Raw genomic sequence first — 10,932 nt, forward strand, 5'->3', positions numbered from 1 at the left:
TAGCTGCAAGGCAACAGCTACTCTTCCTGGGGTTTATTATGGATCCCCATTAGTTCATGTCAAGGCAGCAGCTACTCTTCCTGGGGTTTATTATGGATCCCCATTAGTTCCTGCCAAGGCAGCAGCTACTCTTCCTGGGGTTTATTATGGATCCCCATTAGCTGGAAGGCAACAGCTACTCTTCCTGGGGTTTATTATGGATCCCCATTAGTTCCTGTCAAGGCAGCAGCTACGCTTCCTGGGGTTTATTATGGATCCCCATTAATTCCTGCCAAGGCAGCAGCTACTCTTCCTGGGATTTATTATGGATCCCCATTAGTTCCTGCCAAGGCAGCAGCTACTCTTCCTGGGGTTTATTATGGATCCCCATTAGTTCCTGCCAAGGCAGCAGCTACTCTTCCTGGGGTTTATTATGGATACCCATTAGTTCCTACCAAGGCAGCAGCTACTCTTCCTGGGGTTTATTATGGATCCCCATTAGTTCCTGCCAAGGCAGCAGCTACTCTTCCTGGGGTTTATTATGGATCCCCATTATTTCGCCTCCATCATTCTGCAGCATTGAAAGTCCCAAACAACACAGTCGCCTCCATCATTCTGCAGCATTGAAAGTCCCAAACAACACAGTCGCCTCCATCATTCTGCAGCATTGAAGATCCCAAACAACACAGTCGCCTCCATCATTCTGCAGCATTGAAGATCCCAAACAACACAGTCGCCTCCATCATTCTGCAGCATTGAAGATCCCAAACAACACAGTCGCCTCCATCATTCTTAAATGGAAGAAGTTTGGAACCACCAAGACTCTTCCTAGAGCTGGCTGCCCGGCCAAACTAAGCTATCAGGGGAGAAGGGCCTTGGTCAGGGAGGTAATCAAGAACCCGATGGTCACTCTGACAGAGCTTAAGAGTTCCTCTGTAGAGATGGGAGAAACTTCCAGAAGGACAACCATCCCTGCACCACACCACCAATCAGGCATTTATTGTAGATTGGCCAGACGGAAGCGACTCCTCAGTAAAAGGCACATGACAGCCCGCTTGGAGTTTGTCAAAAGGCACCTAAAGGACTCTCAGACCATGAGAAACAAGGTTCTCTGGTCTGATGAAATCCAGATTGAACTCTTTGGCCTGAACGTCAAGAGTCACGTCTTGATGAGAGAAACAAATACAAATTCAGGTGTGCCAATCTTGTAATGTATAAAACCTGTTTTTGCTTCGTCATTATGGGGTATTGTGATGTCATTATGGGGTATTGTGATGTCATTATGGGGTATTGTGATGTCATTATGGGGTATTGTGATGTCATTATTGGTTATTGTGCGCAGAAAAAAAACAAATGGTCAGTCTAGCTGTATGGAGGAGAAGGTACTGCTCTGTTTCAGCTGGTATGGTCAGTCTAGCTGTATGGAGAAGGTACTGCTCTGTTTCAGCTGGTATGGTCAGTCTAGCTGTATGGAGGAGAAGGTACTGCTCTGTTTCAGCTGGTATGGTCAGTCTAGCTGTATGGAGAAGGTACTGCTCTGTTTCAGCTGGTATGGTCAGTCTAGCTGTATGGAGGAGAAGGTACTGCTCTGTTTCAGCTGGTATGGTCAGTCTAGCTGTATGGAGAAGGTACTGCTCTGTTTCAGCTGGTATGGTCAGTCTAGCTGTATGGAGAAGGTACTGCTCTGTTTCAGCTGGTATGGTCAGTCTAGCTGTATGGAGGAGAAGGTACTGCTCTGTTTCAGCTGTTATGGTCAGTCTAGCTGTATGGAGGAGAAGGTACTGCTCTGTTTCAGCTGGTATGGTCAGTCTAGCTGTATGGAGAAAGTACTGCTCTGTTTCAGCTGGTATGGTCAGTCTAGCTGTTAGGAGAAGGTACTGCTCTGTTTCAGCTGGTATGGTCAGTCTAGCTGTATGGAGGAGAAGGTACTGCTCTGTTTCAGCTGTTATGGTCAGTCTAGCTGTATGGAGGAGAAGGTACTGCTCAGTTTCAGCTGTTATGGTCAGTCTAGCTGTATGGAGAAGGTACTGCTCAGTTTCAGCTGTTATGGTCAGTCTAGCTGTATGGAGGAGAAGGTACTGCTCAGTTTCAGCTGTTATGGTCAGTCTAGCTGTATGGAGGAGAAGGTACTGCTCAGTTTCAGCTGTTATGGTCAGTCTAGCTGTATGGAGGAGAAGGTACTGCTCTGTTTCAGCTGGTATGGTCAGTCTAGCTGTCTGGAGAAGGTACTGCTCTGTTTCAGCTGTTATGACCAGTGTGTGTGTCTCTTACAGCCCGTGTGTGTGTGTGTGTGTCTCTTACAGCCCGTGTCTTTCAGTCTGCTGATGGAGTTAGCCAGCAGTCGTATACAGCCCAGGAACCCGGCGCCCTGCCGCTTGTGGATCTTCTTATGGTTCCACACACTGATGGTGATGGAGTCTGTCTTCCCTATGTACCTACACACACACACACACACACACACACACACACACACACACACACACACACACACACACACACACACACACACACACACACACACACACACACACACACACACACACACACACACACACACACACACACACACACACACACACACACACACACACGGAATAGAGGTCGACAGGTTAATTAGGGCCGATTTCAAGTTTTCATAACATAATGGTAATATATATATATATATACTATAGTACCAATAAGACCATCCAATACTATAGTACCAATAAGACCATCCAATACTATAGTACCTATAAGACCATCCAATACTATAGTACCTATAAGACCATCCAATAGATTAGACTGGTAATACTATAGTACCTATAAGACCATCCAATACTATAGTACCTATAAGACCATCCAATAGATTAGACTGGCAATACTATAGTACCAATAAGACCATCCAATACTATAGTACCAATAAGACCATCCAATACTATAGTACCTATAAGACCATCCAATACTATAGTACCTATAAGACCATCCAATACTATAGTACCTATAAGACCATCCAATACTATAGTACCTATAAGACCATCCAATACTATAGTACCTATAAGACCATCCAATACTATAGTACCTATAAGACCATCCAATACTATAGTACCTATAAGACCATCCAATAGATTAGACTGGTAATACTATAGTACCTATAAGACCATCCAATAGATTAGACTGGCAATACTATAGTACCTATAAGACCATCCAATACTATAGTACCTATAAGACCATCCAATACTATAGTACCTATAAGACCATCCAATACTATAGTACCTATAAGACCATCCAATAGATTAGACTGGTAATACTATAGTACCTATAAGACCATCCAATACTATAGTACCTATAAGACCAAGGGTGGTCCTTACCAATGGTAATATATATATACTATAGTACCTATAAGACCATCCAATACTATAGTACCAATAAGACCATCCAATACTATAGTGCCTATAAGACCATCCAATAGATTAGACTGGCAATACTATAGTACCTATAAGACCATCCAATAGATTAGACTGGCAATACTATAGTACCTATAAGACCATCCAATAGATTAGACTGGCAATACTATAGTACCTATAAGACCATCCAATAGATTAGACTGGTAATACTATAGTACCTATAAGACCATCCAATAGATTAGACTGGCAATACTATAGTACCTATAAGACCATCCAATAGATTAGACTGGCAATACTATAGTACCTATAAGACCATCCAATACTATAGTGCCTATAAGACCATCCAATACTATAGTACCTATAAGACCATCCAATAGATTAGACTGGCAATACTATAGTACCAATAAGACCATCCAATAGATTAGACTGGCAATACTATAGTACCTATAAGACCATCCAATAGATTAGACTGGCAATACTATAGTACCTATAAGACCATCCAATAGATTAGACTGGCAATACTATAGTACCTATAAGACCATCCAATAGATTAGACTGGCAATACTATAGTACCTATAAGACCATCCAATAGATTAGGCTGGCAATACTATAGTACCTATAAGACCATCCAATAGATTAGACTGGCAATACTATAGTGCCTATAAGACCATCCAATAGATTAGGCTGGCAATACTATAGTACCTATAAGACCATCCAATAGATTAGACTGGCAATACTATAGTACCTGTAAGACCATCCAATAGATTAGACTGGCAATACTATAGTACCTATAAGACCATCCAATAGATTAGACTGGCAATACTATAGTACCTATAAGACCATCCAATAGATTAGGCTGTCAATACTATAGTACCTATAAGACCATCCAATAGATTAGACTGGCAATACTATAGTACCTATAAGACCATCCAATAGATTAGGCTGGCAATACTATAGTACCTATAAGACCATCCAATAGATTAGGCTGTCAATACTATAGTACCTATAAGACCATCCAATAGATTAGACTGGCAATACTATAGTACCTATAAGACCATCCAATAGATTAGACTGGCAATACTATAGTACCTATAAGACCATCCAATAGATTAGGCTGGCAATACTATAGTGCCTATAAGACCATCCAATAGATTAGACTGGCAATACTATAGTACCTATAAGACCATCCAATAGATTAGACTGGCAATACTATAGTGCCTATAAAACCATCCAATAGATTAGGCTGGCAATACTATAGTGCCTATAAGACCATCAATAGATTAGACTGGCAATACTATATAGTACCTGTAAGACCATCCAATAGATTAGACTGGCAATACTATAGTACCTATAAGACCATCCAATAGATTAGACTGGCAATACTATAGTACCTATAAGACCATCCAATAGATTAGGCTGGCAATACTATAGTACCTATAAGACCATCCAATAGATTAGGCTGTCAATACTATAGTACCTATAAGACCATCCAATAGATTAGACTGGCAATACTATAGTACCTATAAGACCATCCAATAGATTAGACTGGTAATACTATAGTACCAATAAGACCATCCAATAGATTAGGCTGGCAATACTATAGTACCAGTACTGAGTAATGATAACTAGGTTATATACACAGGGTACCAGTACTGAGTAATGATAACTAGGTTATATACACAGGGTACCAGTACTGAGTAATGACACCTAGGTTATATACACAGGGTACCAGTACTGGTAATGATAACTAGGTTATATACACAGGATACCAGTAATGATAACTAGGTTATATACACACACAGGGTACCAGTACTGAGTAATGATAACTAGGTTATATACACAGGTACCAGTACTGAGTAATGATAACTAGGTTATATACACAGGGTACCAGTACTGAGTAATGATAACTAGGTTATATACACAGGGTACCAGTACTGAGTAATGATAACTAGGTTATATACACAGGGTACCAGTACTGAGTAATGATAACTAGGTTATATACACAGGGTACCAGTACTGAGTAATGATAACTAGGTTATATACACAGGATACCAGTAATGATAACTAGGTTATATACACAGGGTACCAGTACTGAGTAATGATAACTAGGTTATATACACAGGGTACCAGTACTGAGTAATGATAACTAGGTTATATACACAGGGTACCAGTACTGAGTCGATGTGCAGGGGCTGAGGTGACTTGAGGTAGATATGTATGTAGGTAGGGACATCATTGCGTCACGCTAGCTCCCCGCTCGTCACGTTAGCTCCCCGCTCGTCACGCTAGCTCCCCGCTCGTCACGTTAGCTCCCCGCTCGTCACGTTAGCTCCCCGCTGTAACGTTAGCTCCCCGCGTCACGTTAGCTCCCCGCTCAATCACGTTAGCTTTCGTCCGTTAGCTCCCGCTCGTCCACGTTAGCTCCCGCTCGTCACGCTAGCTCCCCGCTCGTCACGTTAGCTCCCGCTCGTCCGTTAAGCTCCCCGCTTCGTCACGCCAAGCTCCCGCTCGTCACGCAAGCTCCCCGCTCCCCGCTCGTCACGCAAGCTCCCGCTCGTCACGCTAGCTCCCCGCTCGTCACGCTAGCTCCCCCGCTCGTCACGCTAGCTCCCCGCTCGTCACGCTAGCTCCCCGCCGCTCGTCACGTTAGCTCCCCCCGCTCGATCACGCCGGCTCCCCTGCTCACGCGGCTCCCGCTCGTCACGCCGGCTCCCCGCTCGTCACGCCGGCTCCCCGCTCGTCACGTTAGCTCCCTTTCGTCACGCCCGGCTCCCCGCTCGTCACGTTAGCTCCCCGCTCGTCACGCCGGCTCCCCGCCGCTCGTCACGTTAGCTCCCCGCTCGTCACGCCGGCTCCCCGCCGCTCGTCACGTTGGCTCCCCGCTCGTCACGCTAGCTCCCCGCTCGTCACGCTAGCTCCCCGCTCGTCACGTTAGCTCCCCGCTCGTCACGCCGGCTCCCCGCTCGTCACGCCGGCTCCCCGCTCGTCACGCCGGCTCCCCGCTCGTCACGCCGGCTCCCCGCTCGTCACGCCGGCTCCCCGCTCGTCACGTTAGCTCCCCGCTCGTCACGCCGGCTCCCCGCCGCTCGTCACGTTGGCTCCCCGCTCGTCACGCTGGCTCCCCGCTCGTCACGTTAGCTCCCCGCTCGTCACGCTAGCTCCCCGCTCGTCACGCTAGCTCCCCGCCGCTCGTCACGCTAGCTCCCCGCCGCTCGTCACGCTAGGTCCCCGCCGCTCGTCACGCTAGGTCCCCGCCGCTCGTCACGCTAGGTCCCCGCCGCTCGTCACGCTAGCTCCCCGCCGCTCGTCACGCTAGCTCCCCGCCGCTCGTCACGCTAGCTCCCCGCCGCTCGTCACGTTAGCTCCCCGCCGCTCGTCACGCTGGCTCCCGCTCGTCACGCTGGCTCCCGCTCGTCACGCTAGCTCCCGCTCCCGCTCGTCACGCTAGCTCCCGCTCGTCACGCTAGCTCCCGCTCGTCACGCTAGCTCCCGCTCCTCCACGCTGGCTCCCGCCACTCGTCACGCTGGCTCCCCGCCGCTCGTCACGCTAGCTCCCCGCTCGTCCGCTAGCTCCCCACTCCGTCACGCTAGCTCCCCGCCGCTCGTCACGCTAGCTCCCGCTCGTCACGCTAGCTCCTGCTCGTCACGCTAGCCACGCTAGCTCCCGGCTAGCTCCCCGCTCGTCCGCTAGCTCCCGCTAGTCACGCTAGCTCCCCGCCGCTCGTTACGTTAGCTCCCCGCTCGTCACGTTAGCTCCCCCGCCACGTTAGCTCCCCGCTCGTCACGCTAGCTCCCGCTCGTCACGCTAGCTCCCGCTCGTCACGCTAGCTCCCCGCTCGTCACGCTAGCTCCCGCTCCTCGTCACGCTAGCTCCCGCCACTCGTCACGCTAGCTCCCCGCCGCCGTCACGCTAGCTCCCCCGCTCGTCACGCTAGCTCCCCACTCCGTCACTAGCTCCCCGCCGCTGTCACGCTGGCTCCCCGCTGCGTCACGCTAGCCCTGCTCGTCACGCTAGCCACGCTAGCTCCCCTAGCTCCCGCTCGTCACGCTAGCTCCCCGCTAGTCACGCTGGCTCCCCCCGCTCGTTACGTTAGCTCCCGCTCGTCACGTTAGCTCCCCTCCACGTTAGCTCCCCGCTCGTCACGCTAGCTCCCCGCTCGTCACGCTAGCTCCCCGCTCGTCACGCTAGCTCCCCTCCGCTCCCACGTTAGCTCCCCGCTCGTCACTCTCGCTCCCCGCTCGTCACGCTAGCTCCCCGCTCGTCACACTAGCTCCCTCCCCGCTCCCCACGTTAGCTCCCCACTCATCATGCTGGACACAACTTCACACAATGTGACATGGTACACAACAACAACATGGTAGCAACACAACATGGTAGCAACACAGCCCGCTAGCAACACAACAACAACATGGTAGCAACACAGCATGCTAGCAACACAGCAACAACATGGTAGCAACACAGCAACAACATGGTAGCAACACAACAACAACATGGTAGCAACACAACAACAACATGGTAGCAACACAACAACAACAACATGGTAGCAACACAGCATGCTAGCAACACAGCAACAACATGGTAGCAACACAGCATGCTAGCAACACAGCAACAACATGGTAGCAACACAGCATGCTAGCAACACAGCATGCTAGCAACACAGCAACAACATGGTAGCAACACAACAACAACATGGTAGCAACACAACAACAACAACATGGTAGCAACACAACAACAACATGGTAGCAACACAACAACAACATGGTAGCAACACAACATGCTAGCAACACAACAACAAGATGGTAGCAACACAGCATGGCAGCAACTAATGACAACACAGCATGGTACAGACAACGGACACAGACAACGGACACAGACAACGGACACAGACAACGGACACAGACAACGGACACAGACAACGGACACAGACAACGGACACAGACAACGGACACAGACAACGGACACAGACAACGGACAAGAAGAGAGCAGTGAAATAAAAACAAGTCATCAAGGGAAGGGAAACAGACTGTAGCCCCATGAAATCAGCCCCTCTTGCTCAATAACTCAACGCCCACTGGGACGGCCCTGAATTCTCTGACCCGTCTCAGTGCTTAAAAAGGAACGATATCAACCGGATCAGAACTTTATTTTGCTGTTCAGTGGGTGTGTGGGTTTCAGTGTGTTTCAGTGGGTTTCAGTGTGTTTCAGTGGGCCACAGTGGGTTTCAGTGGGCCGCAGTGGGTTTCAGTGGGTTTCAGTGGGCCGCAGTGGGTTTCAGTGGGTTTCAGTGGGCCGCAGTGGGTTTCAGTGGGCCGCAGTGGGTTTCAGTGGGCCGCAGTGGGTTTCAGTGGGTTTCAGTGTGCCGCAGTGGGTTTCAGTGGGTTTCAGTGTGTTTCAGTGGGTTTCAGTGTGATTCAGTGGGCCGCAGTGGGTTTCAGTGGGCAGCAGTGGGTTTCAGTGGGCAGCAGTGGGTTTCAGTGGGCCGCAGTGGGTTTCAGTATGTGGGTTTCAGTGTGCCGCAGTGGGTTTCAGTGGGCCGCAGTGGGTTTCAGTGGGCCACAGTGGGTTTCAGTGTGCCGCAGTGGGTTTCAGTGGGTTTCAGTATGTGGGTTTCAGTTTCAGTGTGTTTCAGTGAGTTTCAGTGGGTTTCAGTGGGTTTCAGTGTGCCGCAGTGGGTTTCAGTATGTGGGTTTCAGTGTGTTTCAGTGTGTTTCAGTGAGTTTCAGTGGGTTTCAGTGTGCCGCAGTGGGTTTCAGTATGTGGGTTTCAGTGTGTTTCAGTGGGTTTCAGTGTGCCGCAGTGGGTTTCAGTGGGTTTCAGTGGGCCGCAGTGGGTTTCAGTGGGCCGCAGTGGGTTTCAGTGGGCCGCAGTGGGTTTCAGTGGGTGTGTGGGTTTCAGTGTGTTTCAGTGGGTTTCAGTATGTGGGTTTCAGTGTGTTTCAGTGTGTTTCAGTGGGTTTCAGTGTGCCGCAGTGGGTTTCAGTGGGTTTCAGTGTGCCGCAGTGGGTTTCAGTGGGCCGCAGTGGGTTTCAGCGGATTTCAGTGGGTTTCAGTGGGCCGCAGTGGGTTTCAGTGGGCCGCAATGGGTTTCAGTGGGCCGCAATGGGTTTCAGTGGGCTGCAGTGGGTTTCAGTGGGCCGCAGTGGGTTTCAGTATGTGGGTTTCAGTGGGCCGCAGTGGGTTTCAGTGGGCCGCAGTGGGTTTCAGTATGTGGGTTTACTCACAGGTCATAGTGTTGGTTCCATTTGGGGTCCAGAGTGCTCTTCACTGTGTCTGTAGAATGACACTGTCCTGATCCATCCACCACGACCTTTGCAAATGGGTCCGGCAACCCTACACACACACACACACACACACACACACACACACACACACACACACACACACACACACACACACACACACACACACACACACACACACACACACACACACACACACACACACACACACACACACACACATTATAAAGTAGAATGTGAAAGAGAGAGGAAGACAGAAAGAAAGATGGAGACAGAGATACTTACAGAAGGAGACAGACAGAGAGGAGGGATCAGAGATACTTACAGAAGGAGACAGACAGAGAGGAGGGATCAGAGATACTTACAGAAGGAGACAGACAGAGAGGAGGATCAGAGATACTTACAGAAGGAGACAGACAGAGAGGAGGGATCAGAGATACTTACAGGAGACAGACAGAGAGGAGGGATCAGAGATACTTACAGAAGGAGACAGACAGAGAGGAGGGATCAGAGATACTTACAGAAGGAGACAGACAGAGAGGAGGGATCAGAGATACTTACAGAAGGAGACAGACAGAGAGGAGGGATCAGAGATACTTACAGAAGGAGACAGACAGAGAGGAGGGATCAGAGATATGCCAGAAGGAGACAGACAGAGAGGAGGGGATCAGAGATACTTACAGAAGGAGACAGACTGAGAGGAGGGATCAGAGATACTTACAGAAGGAGACAGACAGAGAGGAGGGATCAGAGATACTTTACAGAAGGAGACAGACAGAGAGAGGAGGGATCAGAGATACTTACAGAAGGAGACAGACTGAGAGGGAGGGATCCAGAGATACTTACAGAAGGAGACAGACAGAGAGGAGGGATCAGAGATACTTACAGAAGGAGACAGACAGAGAGGAGGGATCAGAGATACTTACAGAAGGAGACAGACAGAGAGGAGGGATCAGAGATACTTACAGAAGGAGACAGACAGAGAGGAGGGATCAGAGATACTTACGGAAGAAGTCTTTCTTTGCAAGGTTCTTGGCACATAAGACTAAAAACACAGAGCAGACAACTGTCAGTCAACCAAACAGATGTCACTACAGACAGCCTGACAGCCAATCAGATCAGTGACTGGCTGCTGTAGATGCCAATCCCCAACAGATGTCTCTTCACTTCTCCCCCAGCTTCTCTCTTCATCTCCCCTCCCTTTCTCTCCCCACAGCTTCCCTCTTCATCTCCTCCCTTTTCTCCCACAGCTTCCCTCTTCATCTCCTCCCTTTCTTCCCCACAGCTTCCCTCTTCATCTCCCTCCCTTTCTCCCCACAGCTTCCCTCTTC

General features: G+C 49.3%; 2 long non-coding RNA genes across 7 annotated transcripts in view; both read right to left on the reverse strand.

Moving 5' to 3' along the window:
* Positions 1-10,666, reverse strand: part of LOC127926391 (uncharacterized) — a 13,166-nt gene extending 2,500 nt beyond the window's left edge. Inside the window, exons 1-3 of the long non-coding RNA XR_008124033.1 lie at positions 10,608-10,666; positions 9,584-9,692; positions 2,281-2,414 (exon numbers count right to left, since the gene is read on the reverse strand). This is a non-coding gene — a long non-coding RNA (uncharacterized LOC127926391). The remainder of the gene's footprint in view (positions 1-2,280; positions 2,415-9,583; positions 9,693-10,607) is intronic.
* On the reverse strand, positions 3,392-4,940 carry LOC127926392 (uncharacterized). 6 transcript variants are annotated; one of them, XR_008124035.1, is made up of 7 exons: positions 4,840-4,940; positions 4,668-4,796; positions 4,366-4,451; positions 4,237-4,279; positions 4,065-4,193; positions 3,721-3,935; positions 3,392-3,537 (listed from the first exon to the last, which is right to left on the reverse strand). It is a non-coding gene; the product is annotated as an uncharacterized LOC127926392 (long non-coding RNA). The 6 variants fall into 6 exon arrangements; XR_008124038.1 differs by lacking the exons at positions 4,237-4,279; positions 4,366-4,451 and adding an exon at positions 4,280-4,322 and having other exon boundaries at positions 4,065-4,150; positions 4,711-4,796; XR_008124037.1 differs by lacking the exons at positions 4,237-4,279; positions 4,366-4,451 and having other exon boundaries at positions 4,711-4,796.
* Positions 10,667-10,932: the final 266 nt, after the last annotated feature.

Source organism: Oncorhynchus keta, unplaced genomic scaffold (genome assembly GCF_023373465.1).
Source record: "Oncorhynchus keta strain PuntledgeMale-10-30-2019 unplaced genomic scaffold, Oket_V2 Un_contig_7497_pilon_pilon, whole genome shotgun sequence".
Lineage (NCBI taxonomy): Eukaryota > Metazoa > Chordata > Actinopteri > Salmoniformes > Salmonidae > Oncorhynchus > Oncorhynchus keta.